Source organism: Rhinopithecus roxellana, chromosome 11, assembly GCF_007565055.1.
Source record: "Rhinopithecus roxellana isolate Shanxi Qingling chromosome 11, ASM756505v1, whole genome shotgun sequence".
Classification (NCBI taxonomy): Eukaryota; Metazoa; Chordata; class Mammalia; order Primates; family Cercopithecidae; genus Rhinopithecus; species Rhinopithecus roxellana.
This window is the reverse complement of record NC_044559.1, coordinates 84,412,444-84,432,955: the sequence shown is the minus strand read 5'-3', so window position 1 is coordinate 84,432,955 and position 20,512 is coordinate 84,412,444. Positions and strand designations below refer to the sequence as shown.

Here is a 20,512-nt window from a genome sequence, read left to right as displayed (position 1 = left end):
TGTCACTAGATGGGATTAATGGCAGATTAGATGTTATAGAAGAAAACAGTAATCAACTTGACAACATAACAATGGAAACTGTCCAAAAAAAAAACATACAGAGAAAAAAGAATTTTAAAAGATGATGTATCACTGAACTATGGGAAAATTTCAAACAATCATATATATATATATATTATATATATTTATATATAGTAAATAAACATAAAATAACATAAACATAAGCTAACATAAAATAAAATAAATATATATATTTATATATGCTTGCTTGAAATTTTCCCATATATTAGATATGTTATATATATTTTTATATATGTATTATATATATGTTATATATATATAATTGGAGTCTCCAAAAGAGAAGAAGGGGAAGAAAATTAGTTGAAGAAATAATGGCTGAAATTTTTGCACATTTAATGAAAACTATAAACCCATAGATTGAAGAAGGTTAACAAATCCCAGATATTAGGAACATGTAGAAAACCACACCAAGGCACATGTATCAAATTGTTCAAAACCAGTGCCAAAGAAAAAATCTTTAAAACAGCCAGAGGAAAAAGACACATTACACACACACAAACAAACAAAAAAACCCAAAGATACAAGTGACAGCAGATTTCTTCTCAGAAACAATTCAGGTAAAAAGACAGATTGAAATATTGAAATAAAACCAAAATTGTCAAAGTAGAATTATTCACCAAACAAAAAAATACCTCTCAAAAGCAAACATAAAATGAATTAGTCTGCAGCAGACCCACATTACATGAAATGTTGAAGTATGTCCTTCAGATGGAAGGAAAATAAAACCAGATGGAAATATAAATATATACAAGAGAATCTAGGGCACTGGAAAGATAATGCTAGGGCAGGTATATAAGATTTTTTTCTTATTATTTAAATTTCTATCAAAGATAATCAGCTAATTAAGCAAAAATAATATAAGAGTAACATAATAAACATACAATACTGTACAATTATAGCATAAAGATAGAGGAGGGAGAAAGAGAAGTCTACTATTGTACATTCTTATATATGTGGAGTGGTGCATGATCACTTAAAGATAGACTGCAGTAAGCTAAAGATGCACACAATAAATCCTAAAACAACTACTAAACAGGCACAAATAAAGAGGTACGGTCATATATCCACAAGGGAGATAAAATAGAATCATAAAAAATGTTAATTAACCCAAAAGAGGCAGAACAGGTGAGAGGAGAGAGAAAGAGAGAGAACAGATGGGACAGATAGAAAACAAATTGCAAGGTAATGTATTTCAACTTAATCATGTCAATAATAACACTACATTCAAATAGTGTAAATGTCCAATCTAAAGGTAGGTATTATAAGGTTAAATAAAAAACGAGACCCAACTATGTGCTGCTTACTTTAAATATGGATAAGAAGTAAAAGGGCTGAAAAAGATATTTTATTCTAACAGTAATAAAATGAAAGCTGGCTATATTAATATCAGACAAAGTGGATTTCAGAGAAAAGAATGGTACTGGGGATAAAGAAGATAATTTCATAATGATAAAGGGATCAATTATTAAGAGGTTATAAAAATCCTAAATACTTATGCAGCTGAAAACAAGCAAAAAGTGATAGAACTGCAAGGAGAAAAAGACAAATCCATTAGTAAGATACGAATTGTTAACAACATTCATTCAACAAAAATATACTAAAATCCTCCAAACACAAGACATTGTGCCAGATGTGAAGGGGACTACAGGACTACAAATGACTTTAGACTCCTCAGGTACATAACAAAAGATCTGTGTAATAATCTCTACTCACTCTTCCAATTCTTCTATGATTTTATTTTTAACAAGTTCACAAATCCTTATCGAAATAATAATAATAATGAATACCTCTCAAAGTTGCCATGATCTGGGTGCCCAGGTGTCATACTCAGTATTTTTTTTGTTTGTTTCTTTAGTTTGATTTTTGTTTTTGCCATTCTTGAGACGGAGTCTTGCTCTATCGCCCTGGCTGGAGTGCAGTGGCGCGATCTCGGCTCACTGCAAGCTCTGCCTCCCCGGTTCACGCCATCCTCCTGCCTCAGCCTCCCGAGTAGCTGGGACTACAGGTGCCCGCCACCAGGCCCGGCTAATTTTGTTTTGTATTTTTAGTAGAGACAGGGTTTCACCATGTTAGCCAGGATGGTCTCGATCTCCTGACCTCATGATCCACCCGCCTCGGCCGGCCTCCCAAAGTGCTGGGATTACAGGCGCCCGGCTGATACTCAGTTTTATGTATCAGCTTTCCTGGGCTACAGGATGCCTAGATAGCTGGTTAAACATTATTTCTGGATGTGTCTACAAAGGTATTTCCAGAAGAGATTACCATTTGAATTGGTGGACTCAGTACAGCAGATCACCCTCACCAATGTGGGTAGGCATCATCCGAGGGATTTAGCTCTTGAATAGGACAAATACAAAAAGTGGAGAAAGGGAAGATATTCTCTCTCTGTGTGTGTCTCTCTCTCTGTGTCTCTCTCTTTCCTGACTGTTTGAACTGGGGGATCAATCTCCTGCCCTCATGCTTCTTAGGCCTTCAGCCCCAGACTGGAATCTATACCATAGTCTCCAGCTCTCAGGCCTTCAAACTACATTACCAGATTTCCTGGGTCTCCAACTTGCAGATGGCAGATCTTGGGACTTCTCAGCCTCTATAATCATGTGAGTCAATGTCTCATGATATATTCTAATGGTTCTGCTTCTCTGGAGAACCCTAATACACCAGGATACAAAATTGAAAGTACCAGATTTATTTGCCTTAAATCTCTTTTGAAGGTAGGCAACGACAAGTAAGTAACAATAAACAAAAACAGGGCCATGTGGTAAGTACCCTAACATGGGTATGTTAAAAGACCCAAATCTGCCTAGGGAGGGGAGGTAAAATTACAGAGAAAAGGTGGCATAACCTGAATGTGGAATTTGAGGAGAACCCCTCTCCATGGAAGAGGACCTTGGAGGAAAGAAGGGCGGCACCGCCAGAGCTCAGGAGCACATAGAATATTCAGCAAATGTCAAGAATCCAAGTCCATCTTGGAAACTGGGGTACAAAGAAGTCTGAATTTCCAACAGGATCACCCATTCAATCATGAAGAGATTTCCAAGTCATGTGAAGCAACTGTTTTTCCAATCCGTAGGTAATGGGGAACAATGAAAGAGTTTATTTTTATTATAAACATAATTTGTGCATTTATGAGAAATAATAAGTATAAAGTAATAGTTTTCCTTGCCTATCTACTCAAACTTTCTCCTCTCATGACAGCATTTTAAGCAGAGGAGTAATGAGCATTTATTACATTAGCATTGTAAACATATCACTAGGGTAGCCACATAGGTGGAGAGGGAAATCAAAACTGGAAAGATACTTGGGGTTGTAAAATCGAGAGAATCCCTGATTGCAAAAAGATTAAAATCAATTAGAGGATATAGGGCTTATTTCTGATAACTTCTTGTGGAGGAAATCAAAGGAGACTTTTTGCGTATCAGAAATGACATTCAGCCAAGTTTGGCGGCTCACACCTGTAATCCTAGCACTTTGGGAGGCCAAGGTGAGAGGATTGCTTGAGCCTGGGAGTTTAAGACCAGCCTGGGCTACATAGTAAAACTCCATCTCTACAAAAAAAAATAATAAATTAAATTAAATTAGCTGAGTGTGCTGGTATGCACCTGTAGTCTCAGCTAATCAGGAGGCTGAGCTGGGAGAATCACTTGAGCCAGGGAGGTCGAGGCTGCAATGAGCCATGATCCTGCCACTGCACTCCAGCCTGGGTGACAAAGCAAGATCCTGTCTCAATGAAAGAAAAAAAGGAAGAGAGAGAGAGAGAGGAAGGAAGAAAGGAAGGAAGGAAGGAAGGAAGGGAGGGAGGGAGGGAGGGAGGGAGGGAGGAGAGAGGGAGGGAGGGAGGGAAGGAGGGAAGGAAGGAAGGAAGGAAGGAAGGAAGGAAGGAAGGAAGGAAGGAAGGGAAGGAGGGAAGGAATGAAGGAAGGAAGGAAGGAAGGAAGGAAGGAAGGAAGGGAGGGAGGGAGGGAGGAGGGAAGGAGGAAGGAAGGAAGGGGAAGGAAGGAAGGAAGGAAGGAAGGAAAGGAGGGAAGGAAGGAAGGAAGAAAGGAAGGAAGGAAGGAAGGAAGGAAGAAAGGAAGGAAGGAAGGAAGGGAAGGAGGGAAGGAAGGAAGGAAGGGAGGGAGGGAGGGAGGGAGGGAGGGAGGAGGGAAGGAAGGAAGGAAGGAAGGAAGGAAGGAAGGAAGGAAGGAAGGAAGGAAGGAAGGAAAGAGAGAAAGAAAGAAAGAAAGAAGGAAGGAAGGAAAGAAGGAAAGAAAGAAGAGACATTCAAAACATGTTCAAATGCTGAAATGGGAGAAAGAGTATTTTAGTTAAAAGGACTGGTATAAGAAATGATACCGAACAAGGAAGGTGCCACGCATCTCTCAAAAGCAGCAACCACTCCAGTGTGGCTTGAGTAAAGGGTCCTGGCTGGGCCATAATGAGAAGGAAGGCTGGGAAGGGGAATAGGAGGAAGTCCACAAAGAGCTTCAAACAGCAGTCTAAGCTGTAGGAATCCCTTGACCATGTCTGACCAGGAGATAGGACCTGTGGATAGGATGGATTAGAAAGGAGGAGAAGGGAGCCTGGTTACAAAACTGCTCATTAATGAAGAACCAAGTTAGCATGGTAGCACTAGGCGCACAGAGGTGCAAGAGACGTCATGGAAGCAGTGCGTTGGGAGAGGCGGAAGAAAAGTTGTAGAATTTCTGGAAAGCTGGAGAGCCTCAGGGTCCAAACTATTTAGGCCCTTTTCGAGTTTCCTCTTGTTATCCATGAATTCCAGACTGGAGTTAGTAATCTGGGCTTATTCATGCCAACATGTCCCATAAAGATACAAAAGGAGATACACACATTCACAAATAGACATATACACAGATATAAAGATACACAGATAGACTGATACCAAGGTACATCAACTCATAGATCCAGGTACAATGTATAATTGGAAGGATACCTGTTTGTTATTCCAGATCTCAACCATGCTTCACAGAGAGCGAGAAAATGTTCCAAAGTTTGGCTCCAAACATTTCTAAAAACTGGGTGATAGGTCAGAGAGTAAGTGGGAAGAACAAGAGTTCTCACTTTTTCCAAACCAGTTCTCCCATTTCTCTACCACATAACATTACCGGTATAACAGGCTGGCCAGTTGATTGAACATAAATGCACTCCTACTCCTTCCCAAAATGCCCCAAGTCTGTTGAAGTGCACACAGGACCCTTAAATGTTAAGCTCTCTTCCTAAATACACACAAACAGTGCAGTGAGTGATATTATATTTGTCGAGCCAACCATGCCAGGGCTTTGAACCTGGGTGAAGTTACAGGTATTTCAAAACCTCAGGCTCAGGCCACTTAAATTAGCCCTGAGGCTTTTATAAGAGCTAAAATCCCCAGTTAAACACAAGCAGCAAGAACTTGATTTTGCACATTTCATGAATGCTGATCACAAGTTAAGTCACCAGGCCCTGGGTGATGCAATGACTCTTGAATAACTAGGTAGCTGCTTTGGGTTTGTTAGTTCATGCTACATGATAACATAGTAATAACAATTAACTCAATCACATTCTAAAGGAAGTGCTATAAGGATCCTACACTGTGGTTTAGAAAGCAGAGGTAATTACAGCTCTACCCTATAATTTTATGGTTTATCTAGCCCTGTAAGCATGCCACTTGATGAGAACAAAAGAGGTGCTATGCAACTTTCATTGAGAAACCAGGGAGCCTTGTGAAACATTGAAGATTTACACATAAAAATCTGAATTTTTAACTTGAAACAAGAAAGTTAAGATCTTATCCATCCCAGTTTTAATTAGAGAGATAAAAGGATGTGAAAAGAAAAGAAATAACACGATTGGCAATTAAAGCTCATCTATGAATAAAAACCTTTGTTCTCCAAATGTGATTTAGAATTGAGTGACCAGCTTCCTGTTTAGAGACTTCCATAATGGAAGGCCCAGAAATGCCCTGTGTTCCAGTGGCCTCTGTCCCATGGTATCTGGCTATCCGCCAACACAACTACCTCTCCTGTTCTGCAGTTCTCACACAATGGTGAAAGGTCTTGACTCTAGACTTACAACCTGAGTTTGCAATCTACCTCCTTGCCAGCTCTATTATGTTAAATAAATGACTTACCCCAACAACCTCAGGTTCCGCACCTGTAAATTGGGACTAACAATTTACTTGAAAGATTATTGGAAAAGCTTGTAAAAAAGCTTTGCAAACTCTAAATACCAACAAAAAAAAGGGATCACTATGCCATATATTTGTTACCTGATACACTATGAGGGTGGAAATGCAACATATTATAGAAGAAACACTAAAATGTTTGTATTTAGAAGTTTGTGCAAATGAAAACACATATGTAATACTTTCTAAACCAGCATATTTTTTAAATGTGCTACAATCCTTACTAAAGTAGCAGCATTTCAGTTGGATAATAATGTAGATTCTATTAAGCAAGGAAGTATGAAGAAAGAGTTGCATAGCTAAGTACAAAAATATGATGTAGTCAACCATGGTTACTGCCTAGATGATGAAACAAAATATGCCCAAACTGAAATAAAAACATCACTAGTGTTGTGCTCTATAATAACCTTTCATGTCCCAGGAGAGGAAGTTAAATAGGATTCTCTCACTGCTCTTAAAATATTTGTCTATCAGGTGGAAATATTTGTAATAATGTGTGGAATACTTTCTGAATGTCATTTCCTGTTATAAAGAGACAAAACTAAGCCTTGATGTCCACTTTCCCCAAATATCTGACCAAAAAAAAAAAAAAAGATGATTTAAGTTTATTAACTGAAGCATAAAATGAAAACTTCCAATAAAGAAAATAATGAGAGCTATCTGGGGCTGAGACCCTTTAGAAATTCTCTTAGGGTTTTAGAGACAGTACTACTTTCTGCTCAGTCCTGACTCCAAACTGAACCTCTCCCACTCCTAAGCCAACTTGGATGAAAACCAGCTCCACTTTAGGCCTGACTGTGTAAGAATCTGTATTGTCATTCCAGGGCATGTTTAAGTCCTTTTAATAGATTAGGTCAGGATGGTATCCTCATAATTTAGTGTTGTGAATAGTACAAATAAAGGCTTCAATGACATCTAATCAGAACATTTTCTTTCTCTTCTCTAAGACCCTTATTCCACAGAGGTCCAGATTTCCCCAGCCTGTCAGTCATTACAACGACAAGCTGTCTTAGCACATTTGAAAGCCATTGAGTAGCTAATTTGCCAATATAGATTTAAAAGAGATGAGACAGCTTATGGCTGTGGTCTCTCTCTGGCTTCTCCCACACAAAGAAGTCTGGAGCACATGGGGGATTTCTTTTGCTGAAGGCAGACCATTGTTTAAACATTGATTGCCTCTTTTTTCTATCATTCACTTTTTCTCCCCCCGTACACGGCCACCACCAGACACAGATTTCATTCGTGGCCCATCGGCTGAAAGTTACCTGCTCAACACACTGATAAATGAGCCATTTACAGGCTGGAGCGATGGGAGAAAAAAAAAATAACACTCATATATATTAACTAAACATTGAGTGAGTTTTTCTTATCTACTCAAAAGACTTACAAGCTTTTTATGCCAATGAACTCTGGTATGTACAACAGAAAATGAACTAACTCGTGTTAAAGTAATTTCATACTGCAAAAGGACTATGCAAAAGCAGGGCATTTGAGAAACATATGGCACATCTCATTTGGGACTAAGAGACCTTGGGATCCATTTTTCCCAGGTCACTTTACACAGAGCAAGTACACGGTGATTCTGGTCCAGGGAAGAAGAACAGATTTTAGAATCAGACCTAAGGGCAAATCCTGACTTGAGTACTTATCAATGATCATGGAAAACTTACTTAATTTCTCTGAGTCTCAATTCCCTATCTGGGTAATGAGATACTATTACCTACCACACAGGGTTGTATTCTGTGAAAATCAGAAGCAGAGGTTGTTTCTCTCATAGTAAACAACACAGAAAGAACAAGGATAATATTAAACATGTATATAATATTGATATGGTTTGGCTCCGTGTCCCCACCCAAATCTCACCTGGAATTGTAATCCCCATGTGTCAAAGGAGGGACTTGGTGGGAGGTAATTGGATCTTGGAGGCGGTTTCCCCCACCCCGTTCTCATGACAGCGAGGGAGTTCTCGCGAGATCTGATGGATTTAAAAGTGGCAGTCCCACCTGCACTCTCTCTCTCTCTCTCTCTCGTGACACCTTGTGAAAAAGGCGCCTGCTTCCCCTTTGCTTTTTGCCATGATTGCAACTTTCCTGAGGCCTCCCCAGCCATGGGGAAGTGTGAGTCAATTAAACCTCTTTTCTTTATAAATTACCCAGTCTCAGGTAGTTCTTTATAGCAGTGTGAAAACGAACTAATACAAATATTAACTATGTACCATGAAGCATTCTGTAATGAAATTGAGGCACAGAGAGAGAAAGTGATTTGCCCATGGTCACACAGATAACAAGTGTTGAATCCAGCTTTAGACCCAGGCAGTTTGGCTGCATAGTCTGTGGTGCGCCTCATCACACTCTAAAGTGAATATTTACTAAGTCCAGGAATCCATTATACCGTAGACCTCAGGAATATAAAAAAACAGAAAAACATTTGAATTAACCTGAATAAGAAGAGTTGGTTGTAAGCCTAACAGAGACTCTTCGGGCCATGGAAGTTGGGTTCCCAGTCATGACTCTAAGGAGCAGAACTGGACAGTAGGTCTGAATTCCAGGCAATGGCTGGAGAACAGAAGGAGCTCTGGCTTTTCTTTAGGGCCAACCAGTCATGGAATAACCTTGCTCTAGGGACTCCACCCCTTTCTCCTGTTTCCATCTTCAGCTGGGAGTCCCCTACTTACTCTACTGAATTTTTGCATTCTGTTCCCACAGTTCAATTCCTCCATAATTCAATCCGAGATTCCAAGGGAAAAAATCAGCTATGATGCCCTTGATGGGTGATCTCCATCCTGGAACCAGCCAAGTCTGCCTGAAGAGGCAGAATCCATGCCACAAAAAATACTGCCTGATTCCTCTTCAGTAACAACTTTAGAGAGAAGCAGCATCAATAGGCACATCAAAATAGACCTTTCCCATTGTGACCTTGCTGTCCTCTTATCCCTCCCATCCTGGGAGGCTGAGGAATGCAGAGCTTGAACTCAGTCTTTAGAATCAGTGAGCCTAGAAAATAAATCCTGTCTCTCCCGTAAATGGCTGTGTGACATTAGACAAGTTACTAAGGCCTCTGCAGAACTGTTTCCTCTTGTGTAAAATGGTGATAATAATAACTCCTTCATACATTTATTTTGAGTCTTAAATGAGATATTATATATAAAAATACTTTAACACGAATGTCGGCACATAGTAAGTGTTTAGTAAATGTTATTTATATTTTAGCACTATTCACAGCTCAAGAGGTTTCATCCATGTATCTACCCTTTTGAGTTTTAAGGTCACCAACTCCTTTGTTCTCTTTCCTCCCAAATCTTTGCTTTTTCTTTAACACCCAAGTAGAAAAGGCATCCAGGTAATCAGAAAGGACCAAGGGTAAAGGACCAGGCAGGGAAGCCACTAAGTAAGTAGGCATATGCAGTAGATACTGCTGCTCATCATCCAGTTTGGCTATTCCCTTAGTAACAGAATCTTGATATTATTTGTGTTGACATCACACCCAACACTACAGCTGATCCTACATTTTCCTGCCTCCCTTGCAGCAAAGTATGGCCTCACCTCCAATGTCTGGCCAATGAGCTGTAATGAGGTGCTTTGTGGGTTTCCAGAAAGCTGTTTCAAGGAGCTGGCTACAGGTGCATCTCATGGTCCACACATCTTTCTTCCCAACCTACAACGTGGACATTTGGCTCCTGGTCCCAGAGCCACTTTAGGATATGGAAGTTGTCTGCTGAGGACGATTTAGTGGGGAGGGGTGGGGAAATAGAAGTAGCCTGAGTCTCAGAAATCTATAGAAACTCCTACCAGCTCTAAACTACCTACCTCCAGATTTGTATTTTGTGAGACAGAAACATGTATCTTGCTCAAGCCACTGTTACTTCAGGGTATTTGTTGCAGAATATAATCCTAAAGGGCCACTTGCAACAACATGGATGAACCCGGAGGACATCATGCTAAGTGAAATAAGCCAGGCACAGAAAGACAAATACCTCATGATCTCACTTCTATGTGGAATCTAATAGTCAAACTCATAGAAACAGAGTAGAACAGTGGTTACCAGGGGTGGGGAGGAGAAGGAAGAGAGGAGAAGTAGTCCAAGGGTACACACTTGCAGTTATGGAGGATGAATCAGCCTAGAGTTCAGCCTGAGGACTAGAGCTAATAATAATGTACCTCATACTGCAGATTTGCTCTAAGAGTGAATTTTAGGTGCTCTTACCCCACACAAAAAGGGTAACTATGGAGGATGGATGGATAAGGTCATTCGCTTAGCTGTGGTAACCACTTCACTATCTACATGCATATCAAAAACATCATGTGGTATACCTTAAATATATACAATTTAAGTATATATGTGTACAATTCTAACAGATGTAATGAATCTGGAAGACCTCAATTAATATCAAATAATTAAAATATTAGAGATGATGCATTTATCAAGAGAGAATGAGTACACAGAAATAATATAAAAGAAGAAAAGATATATGGAATACTTGCAATCAGAAATAATATCCCTGAATAAAAACCTGTATACTACAGCAGAATTTGCTTTCTTTTTGAGCTGAGATCTCACTCTGTCGCCCAGGCTAGAGTACAGTGCCATTGACAATCATAGCTCACTGCAGCCTCAACCTCCTGGTCTAAAGCAATTCTCCCACCTCAGTCTCCCAAGTAGCTGGGACTACAGGAACGTACCATCATGCCTGGCTAATTTTTTTGCTATTTGTAGAGGTGGGGTCTTGCTATATTGCTCAGGCTGGTCTCAAACTTCTGGGCTCAAGCAATCCTCCTGCCTCAGCCTCCCAAAGTGCTGGGATTACAGGTGTGAGCCACTGCAGCCAGCCAAGAAAAATTATTATGACGTGGTACTCCACACTTGGATACATAGATGCCTACCTGATCCACTAAACTTCTGAGTAACCCTGACTGAATGACTTGAACTTTCTCTGTCTCAAGATTTTACTTTTCTGGATGGACATCATAAGCCTTACCTTACAGAGGGAATCTAAGAATTACTTAGGACATAGCTAACAATATTTTACGAACATAATCACACATTTTCTTGGATCTCTGACCAACCAGCTTCTTTCCACCATAGCGACCAAATTCTCAGGTGAGTGCATACAAATGTATTAATCATATCTTTGGAGGGTGCTGAGTCGTTGATACCTGTACATAAAAGAATGGGCACTAGTCCACAACCTTATTAAAGACGTAACAATAATGCCAACCTATGCTTTTCGTGGTTTGAGATTTTCTTGGTCCACGTTGCAAGATGTGAGCCCCTAGATTCACTTCCAGCTGCCGACCTCATCTCAGTTGCTTCTCTGTCCACTCCACGCTTGTCCAAGAGTGGCCCCTGCACAGGTGGCCTTTGCCCTTTGGGTGATAAGTTCTTCCATATTATGTTATTCTCATTAGGCCACAGGAATGCCCAAGGCAGCACTGCCAGCTTGAACCAAAACCCTGGCAATTAACAGAAATCTGATGACAATGATAATCACACGAAGACAGACCATGGCATAACCCACTCTTTTAGGAGTTTTCAGATTATCATCTTGCAAAATTCTCAGGATACGTATGGTTTCATGCCATAAAGACAAAGGCTTTTGCTTTCCTTCTACAAAAATTGGAATGTTATTCTTACGTCTGTTGGCTCTGCCTGGGGCCCTAATGCAAGTGTATTCACTGCACATTAACGTCAAGCTCCTGACAGTGGGCCCAAAGGTGTACGAGGATTGCCTTGAGAAATATAAGCAGTGCATGCAAGTATCCAATAGGTGTTGACTTGCCTTTCTAAGCCATAGGTTTCCATGATGTGTTTGGCCTAAATGGGAGCCTTACATGTATTACATTTTCTATATTTACTAAAGATCCTTTTCACTACAAACATCATTAGCATCATATGCAAATATTTATTGATGTTTACTTGCATCCAAGGCACTGAGACAAAACATAGAATTAATCGTTACTGCCTCTAATACGGTTACCGTATAGCTCAGAAGAGCAGAGGGCGAAAGGACTCTGGTGATTTTTCCTAGTTCGCTTTCAGACTGGAGACTCTGACACCAGGATGGTTGATTTACCTAAACTTACAAAGGCAGGGAAAAGTATCCATTGAAAGAAATGAAAAGATCATGAAGAGCCTCCATGAGATTCTTGTTGCATTGGGAAGCTTTGGTAGCAACACATTGTCATTTCAGCGAAAAAAATATAATGCTGCGTTAAAGATTCTTTCCGTAGACAGATGTTGTCATATGTGTTACACACAATATTCGTTTTAAATTTGGCTTCCATTTTAAATATAGTTGAATATAAATTCAGGACTCTTGGGTCATGGAATTAGAGGAGGGCATGGGGAAAAGGTCTTTGATTCTTTCTGTTATATGTGTGAGTGCTCTCAACAATACTTTCTCATTATAGGGATTTCTTAACTTTATTTTAACAAAATGTTAAGTAGGGGAAGTCAAGGTGACCATGAAAACAGCTCCGCCTGCAGTGGGGTCTGTATATCAGCTTAAGTGTAACCAATGCAAGAAAAGGGCTGAAAAAACTGACCAAATCTGACCTGATATTCCACAAAGACCTTGTCCTGGAAGAACAAACAGAATATCACACAAATCCTAATGTCCAGAATTCACTAAGTATTCACAGAAGTTGCATAGAAGACAGTCCCATAGGCCCAAACGCCAAAAAGAATGGCATAAAACAGAAGAGAACAAAAAAGGGGCATTAAAGAAGATGCCACAGCAAAGCAAAGTTCCATCAGTGCTTCAGCCTCCCCAAGGGAATTTGATAACTTCTGATTCAACAATTTTAAGAACTGTAAAAATGGCCTTAGAAGTAATAATCTTGTAAGTATTTGCACATGTGTACTTATGACACCTAGATTTTGAGTGTTAGTTGATAATGTATCCAAATCAACTTCTCTGAGATAAATTACAAGCAATTACCTTGTGTTGTTAACATTCTTTTTCTCTTTACTTGTTTTACTCACTGTTTTCGGGGGATGTGCTTTTCATTTCTTTCTCTTTCTTTCTTGTTTTGATTTTGCTTCGCACTTGATTATGACAATATTCTGATCGTCGTGTGGGTAATAGCGAAAATAATACAGGAAAGACACGCGGTGGTGGTGGGGGTGCTGGGGCCATTGGGAATTCTTCAGGAAGGAGGCTTTAGTATTTGGATGTGGCTTTATTTCGTTGCCAATGGAAAGAGCAAATGAAAATTTGGCATCTTGCCCCATTCCCCAAAACGAAGCCATTCTTTTCTCTTTAAAAAAGAAAAAGAAAAAAAAATCCACCTGCTTTACAGTTTGGAGATTTCTCAAATAACCTAAAATAGAACTACCATTCAATCCAGCAAGCCAATTACTGGTTATATACTCAAAGAAAAATAATCCATTCTATCAAAAAGACATATGCCCTTATGTGTTCACTGCAGCACTATTCACAATAGCAAAGACATACAATCAACCTAAATCCCCATCAACAGTGGACTGGATAAAGAAAGTGTGGTACATATATGCCATGAAATACTATGTAGCCGTAAAAAAGAACAAAATCATGCCCTTTGCAGCAATGGAGCTAGGTGCCATTATCCTGAGAAATCTAATGTGAAAACAGAACACCAAACACGGCATGTTCTCACAGCATATACTCACTAAACAATGAGGACACATAGACATCAAGATGGGAACAACAGACATTCAGGGTCACTGGATGGGGGTGAAGGGGTTGAAGAACCACCTGTTGGGTTCTATGCTCACCTCCTGGGTGACAGGATTATTTGTACCCCAAATCTCAGCATCATGCAATTTCGCGTGTAACAAACCTACAAGGGTACATTTAATCTATAATAAAATTTGAAATTAAAAATCTACCTGCTGTCATCAAATAGCTAGTATCTTTATCTAAAAGATGAATATCAGTGCTTATATTGTGGCTTTTGCTTATGATTTTTAGTCCCCTAAATATCAGATATTGTAGAGTAAACATAGTTTCACACACTGGAGTTTAAAAGACACATAATGTCCACAACTTTAATATAAATATGGTATCGTGTAGCCACGAGCAAACATCCACCTTAAGCTGCCAACGCTTCACACGGTTCAGTCCATCTCATTAACTCTCTCTGATCTGACACCTCCCTTGAACTGACTGACTTTCCTCCAACCCACAAAAAGAGGCCACCTAGCAATTGTCCGTGCTGTGTGCCTCAATCAGGTGAAATAAATATCACTACTGGTAGCAGAGATACACATTAAATAGACAGAAAGGAGGTTTTCTTTGCACGACTTGTAAATTGCCACCACTCTCCATGCTCCTTCTGCTCATTAAGTGGCTCTCCTTGGGTCGGTCCCTCCCGCTATGCAGTCTCTCAGGCAGTAAAACTATCTTCTCCTCTCACAGCTACCATTTGAAGGAACCTATTGGTCACCTGGGGCTTTATCTGCTCACCGATTCATTTTGGATCTTGCCTCCAAGGGCACTCTATTCCCCACACTAATCATTCACTATTACCAAGATTCTTCTGTCACCTCTTCCTTGAAGCTGAATACAAAGTCCTGGTTCGTCCGCGCACCTGCAGGTGTGAAGCTGCAGGTGCTTATCTGAACGGAGGTTACCAGAAGTCAGTGCAAATCAGGGCTGTCCCTCTAGCAACAAAAATTAATATGTAGCCGAGTCCCAGGCCCAAGCAATGCTTCTTCCCAATTATAGTTACTCATTTTATAAGGTGTGATTTTAATTCCCCATGTTTCATGATAAACTGTACCAACACCGCTCGGTGTTCAAAAGCAATTTGTGATTCTCTTACGTGAAAAGGCACTATATTAAATAAAAATTAGTCTTAATATCAGGCCCCTCTGTTCTCTAAGCGGGAAACTCATTGCCAAGCAATTCTCATTTACAGTAATACGTCTTTGCTTTGAAAACCATGATAGCAGAAAAGTGCATAAGGGAGAAGGAAACTGTGCTTTAAAATGTCAAACAACATCTGTTTCCCATTTCTGAGAATTACGGAGCTTTCTCTAGCCCTTTAACCCCTTAGCCCACATTGTATCTGTCTCTTCATAGTTTATGGTCTTTATCTTCAGAAGCCTTTCAGTAAGTGAAACCTGATATAGAAAGTGAATCTCTTCTTTAGGTTCTCTCTGAGGATTAGCGACGAGATTTATTAGAACAACACTGCTCATGCTACGATGCTTTAGGGTTGTGTCAACATTTCAATTATAAACCCCTGCGTCCAGGGGTGTGCACACCATCCATTAGAAAAATAATTGTCTAGCTTCAAATTTGGAAAGTGGGGTAGTGACTTGAAGATCCACGTTCAGCTTGTGAGACTTTAGAAGACGCATGGGATTGCCTTTTCTAGGTGTAGAAAAGTCTGTCCCAGACTACGTTTTATACTTCAGACTGTGCCCCACGGCCCAAGCAAGAATGTCATGCTGAGACTGTAAGTAAAAGAGTCAGAGCTAAAAATCCATATACGATCATGCGAGGAAAAGGCAAAATGGGTCGATGCTTTCACACTGTCTTCTGAGAACAAGGCAGAAGTTATTTTGTCGTGCGTAGCAGTAGGTTGGTCACATTCTTCTTTCGAACGTAACGTCAGATCAACCGCTCATCTCGGGTTTCTTTTAAGTGATCTGCACCAAACCTTTCTGCCATCTGGACAAAAGCAATGGCCGACAGGTCTCGCCGAAAAGCATTGGGGAATCAAGGACAGTCGACAGCAAAGCTGGGAACGTAGTTGAAATTATCTCATTTATCCTCCTCCTTAGTCCTGTCTCCCTTCTCTCTCTGCTCCGTGCCTTCTGGCCGCCCCCCTCATGCTGTGGCCTCAGTCTGTCCTCCCCATTCACTGCCTTGGTGCTAAGACTCCATCTCTTCACCATCTCTGCCACCTGGCATCACCCTGCATCCTGAGCACCTGATTGGTCCAGAACCACATATCACGTTGTAAGGAACCTGCCGGGTTCTTAGTGATTTCCTAGCAGCTGCTAATTTTTACATGTTTGTCTGTCTCAAAGATGTTTCTAATATTTTCAAGGAGCAAACTTGGAATTTAGGGCATCCCACAGGCACAAAAAAAAGAAGTTTTTAAGTAAAGGTCCTGAAAGTATTCTTCAAAGAACATCATATATGAACAGTCATTAAAAGGTTGAAACAATTTCTCAATTGTGCTATACCCATGTGGAGACTCAGTCATAAACTACAAGTTCCATAAGAGCAGGGTTTTGTAGTTTTGTTTTCCACTAAACTCCTGGCATATAAAACATTGTATATACTCAATAAATATCCAGTGAATGAAGGGATAAATGAATTAATGAACATATCAAATACCTCTTGATCAACTAACTCAAAGCCTTCATTGTAAGTCACCTATAGATACCTTTCCTCAATGCAAAAAAAAAAACAACCAATTGCAATAAAGAAATGACTGCGGATATGTTGGCATCTCGGGTGAGGTGATACAAAAGATAATCTCATAAGAAATAAGTGAGTAACTAAGAGAAATAGCCCAGAGTAATAATCACCCTTTTTTCTGGCTTTTAAGTACCCTTCAAACCTTTACTATGTAGAATTTGAAACAGAAAGAAAATCTAACTTTTCTGTCACACTGAGTGTCTCTCCTGTTTCTCAAATATGAAAAATATCTCAAATCAGTATTTTTTAAATATGCAGTGCTTTGCCAATTTAGCCAAATAGATTGTAAGTGCTATGAAGGCAAACTGATACAATTTTTTTATATACCTACAAAGGTCCTGATGGTAGGCTGTCCCCAGAATGTGTTAAATAAAGGCATATTATGTTGGATTGTGTCTTAAGAATCAAGACTCTCTCTCTTCCCCCCTCCTCTGTAGCCAGCATTTTATCTAAACTGCTAATGAGCCTCAGAATCTGCTTTGATTTTCATCTACTCTCCCTTCCTCTTCCAAGTTTCAGAAAATGCAAGAAAAAGAGATAAAAGAAGATGACATAGAAAGAGAAACATCCTGACAGTCAGACCTTAGGTACTTAGATCATATAATAGGAGTGTTTGAAGAAACTTCATGTATGGCTTATCTAAATTTTCTAAAATAAACCAGTATTCTCTTCATGAAGAAAATGTCATATTTATTTGTTATAATGAAGTCTCCTGCCACAGTTGGCTGAGAAACATATCTTGGCCACTGAGCCACTTCTGGTCTGTTCCTTTGCTCCCTGTCCCTTGGAATAACTGGATCAGAAGGTCCCAAAGGCATTTCCACAGCTGATATTCCAAGCTATTGCACCTTTTTTTTTTTCAGATGGAGTCTTGATCTGTTGCCAGGTTGGAGTGCACTGGCATGATCTCGGCTCACTGCAACCTCCGCCTCCCTGGTTCAAATGATTCTCCTGCCTCAGCCTCCCAAGTAGCTGAGACTACAGATGCATGCTACCACACCCAGCTAATTTTTGTGTTTTTCAGTAGAGATGGGGTTTCACTATGTTGGCCAGGATTGTCTCGATCTCTTGACCTCGTGATCCGCCAGCCTCGGCCTCCCAAAGTGCTGGGATGACAGGCGTGAGCCACCATGCCCGGCCTCTTCTGTTATTTCTACGTGGCCTTTCTGCAGAAGTAAAAATATACTGAAGTTCCCCACTTCAACTCTCTAATTCTGTTTCAATTAGCAGACAGAGTTCTGATTCCTTCCATGGAAACTAAGGGTGTTCATCTCTTGGAAGTTGCATTCTGCTAGTAAATTGCAAAGAGGGACACCCTCTAAGCAGTACAAAAAAAAAAAAAAAATGCATTGTGCTCCTAAGTGTTTGTGTCTTTAGTATTAATAGCAATTTGTTCATAAGAACAAGAAAAAAATCTCCACGCACTGGCACAACCAGAGTCTGATTTCATTCCAGCAACTAACAACGACAACAACAACAACAACAAAAGCAAAGCCCTTTTTTTTGGTTTAATTAAATTCTTTCAAGCCGTGTGGAGCAATACTGCTGGGTAGATCTTGTAAGAAGAGATAATTAAAACACAAACAAACTAGTTCTTTCATCTGGAATAGCAGCGACTGCACATGCTCAGGACAGCTAGCCCTAACAAAATCCCAAAGGCTTCTTAGTATGCAAACCCAGTCGGCTTTAGAAACAGGTTCAGCAGTTTGCTATAGAGCTAGAAACCCCTTCACACTGGGAATCGGGTGGGATATCTCTGGAAAGTCAGACTTTTTCTGAGACATCGCCAAGGAGCTGGGCAAATGAAATGATGCCTTTGGCAATGGGCTCTCAGCCGACCCATGGGTCTCAAAAAAGAGCTTTCTCACTCTGCAGTCTTGGGCTGAAGTCAGGCAATGATGAATCTCTAGGCCTTTTCAAAGGAGCGTTAACGTGAAAGGAGAGAAAAATGTTTTTATACTCATAAATGTGTTTTCCCCAAAATGCTAGTAGAAGCTGTTTTCAGAATCCAAGTGTTATATGTTCTGATTGGAAGTGATATCTAAATCTCACCATACTGTGATGTTTCCAGGGGACTGTCCGTAGAGCTGACAACCTTATTAAATGTAGTAAAGTGTATTGACCTTGTGAATTCTGTGTGATAAACTTTGAGATAACACAGCGTTTGGAGTGAGATCCACCAAAATTAGAACTGTGCCTTCTCATGTGGGCTTGGCAAAGGCACAATACTTTCTGAGCATTCATCTTCTCTTGAAGGTAAGGACAAGGATAGCCGGCCTTACAGCAGATGTTTGTCATGCCAGACTCCCGTGGTCCAACTGACTTCAGCGTAGCTGTGATGGACAGTTCTTGACTTATTTAAAAGTGTTCTACCTTGAGTCTGGCAAGGTGGCTCACACCTATAATCCCAACACTTTAAGGAACAGAGTTGGGAGGATAGCTCAAGGCCAAGAGTTTGAGACCAGCCTGGACAACATAGTGAGACCCGCCCCCCATCTCAAAAAAAAAAAAAAAAAAAAGGCAGGCATGATGGTTCACACCTGTAGTCCCACTTAGTTTGGAGGCTGAGGGGGAATATCCCTTGAGCCCAGGAGTTGAAGGCTGCAGTGAGCCATGATCACACCGCTGCACCCCAGCCTGGGTAACAGTGTGAGACCCTATCTTGAAAAAAAAAAAAAGGTGTTCATCCTTGAACATAAGCCCCGGTATCTGTGGCTTCTCTGCCTCCTGGCTTTCTCTGAAGGCTTTGGGGGCTACTCAGTTCATGCACAAGCACAGCCTATTCTCCCTGTAGGGGAATAAGGACCCCTCCCTGGGCAACCCTGAACCATGGCAGGACAGAAATCAGGGGAAAAATGCCCTGCCTCCCAGTTCTCCAGTAGGACAATTCCGACATGGCTTTTCAGTGGCCTTTTTCCTCTACCTGTTCTATTCTACACTCCCTCACTTCCAATGCTTGGGATCAATTCCCAAGAGAATAAACTACTGGCACCCAAGGGTCTTGCTTTGTCACCCAGACCCAAGTGAGTTCTGTCACCCAGGCTGCAGTGGTGCCAACCTGGCTCATTGCAGCCTCAAACCCCTGGGTTCAAGTGGTCCTGCCACCTTGGCCTCTTGTTTCAGGTTCTACTTTAGAGGAGACAAACTGAGATGTTTCTTATTCCTTTCTCCATGTCTGTTGCATGGGTTAAATAAGATAATAGGTGGAAAGACTTCTTTGCAGACTCTGAATGTATGGGCAAATGTTAGTTACAAATATTAAAAGTGTTTCTAACTATTATTGGGATCTAAGTTTAAACTGAAAACGTTGATTATTACTATTTTGTGAGTTACTTCTATTACAACCATGTTGTACTTGTCAGGTTTATAATAAACATGTTTGGGGCACCAAAGTATGTGGCACTAGAGAAATAAATAAGTGAACAACTTTGGTGGATGGAATTACCCACATCTAATAAGGCTTCTGTAACTTCATTCTTGTTTGTTGTTTGTTCTGTTTGTTTGTTTGTTTGTTGAGATGGAGTTTCACTCTTGTCACCCAGGCTGAAGTGCAATGACATGATCTCAGCTCACTGCAACCTCCACCTCCCAGGTTCAAGTGATTCTCCTGCCTCAGCCTCCTGAGTAACTGAGATTACAGTCACCCCCCACCACGCCTGGCTAATTTTTGTATTTTTAGTAGAGGGTTTCACCACATTGGCCAGGCTGGTCTTGAACTCCTGACCTCAGGTGATCTGCCTGCCTCGGCCTCCCAGACTGCTGGGATTACAGGCACAAGCCACCGCGCCTGGCCCTGTAACTTCATTCTTGTGTGGCAGGTCCCCGGAAAGTCTGTCCTGGCATCATTCTGCCATCTA

General features: G+C 40.6%; 1 pseudogene; it reads left to right on the top strand.

Annotated features, from left to right (window-relative positions):
* The first annotated feature begins 2,955 nt into the window (after window positions 1–2,955).
* LOC104682672 overlaps window positions 2,956–20,512 on the top strand; it is a 32,891-nt pseudogene continuing 15,334 nt past the window's right edge.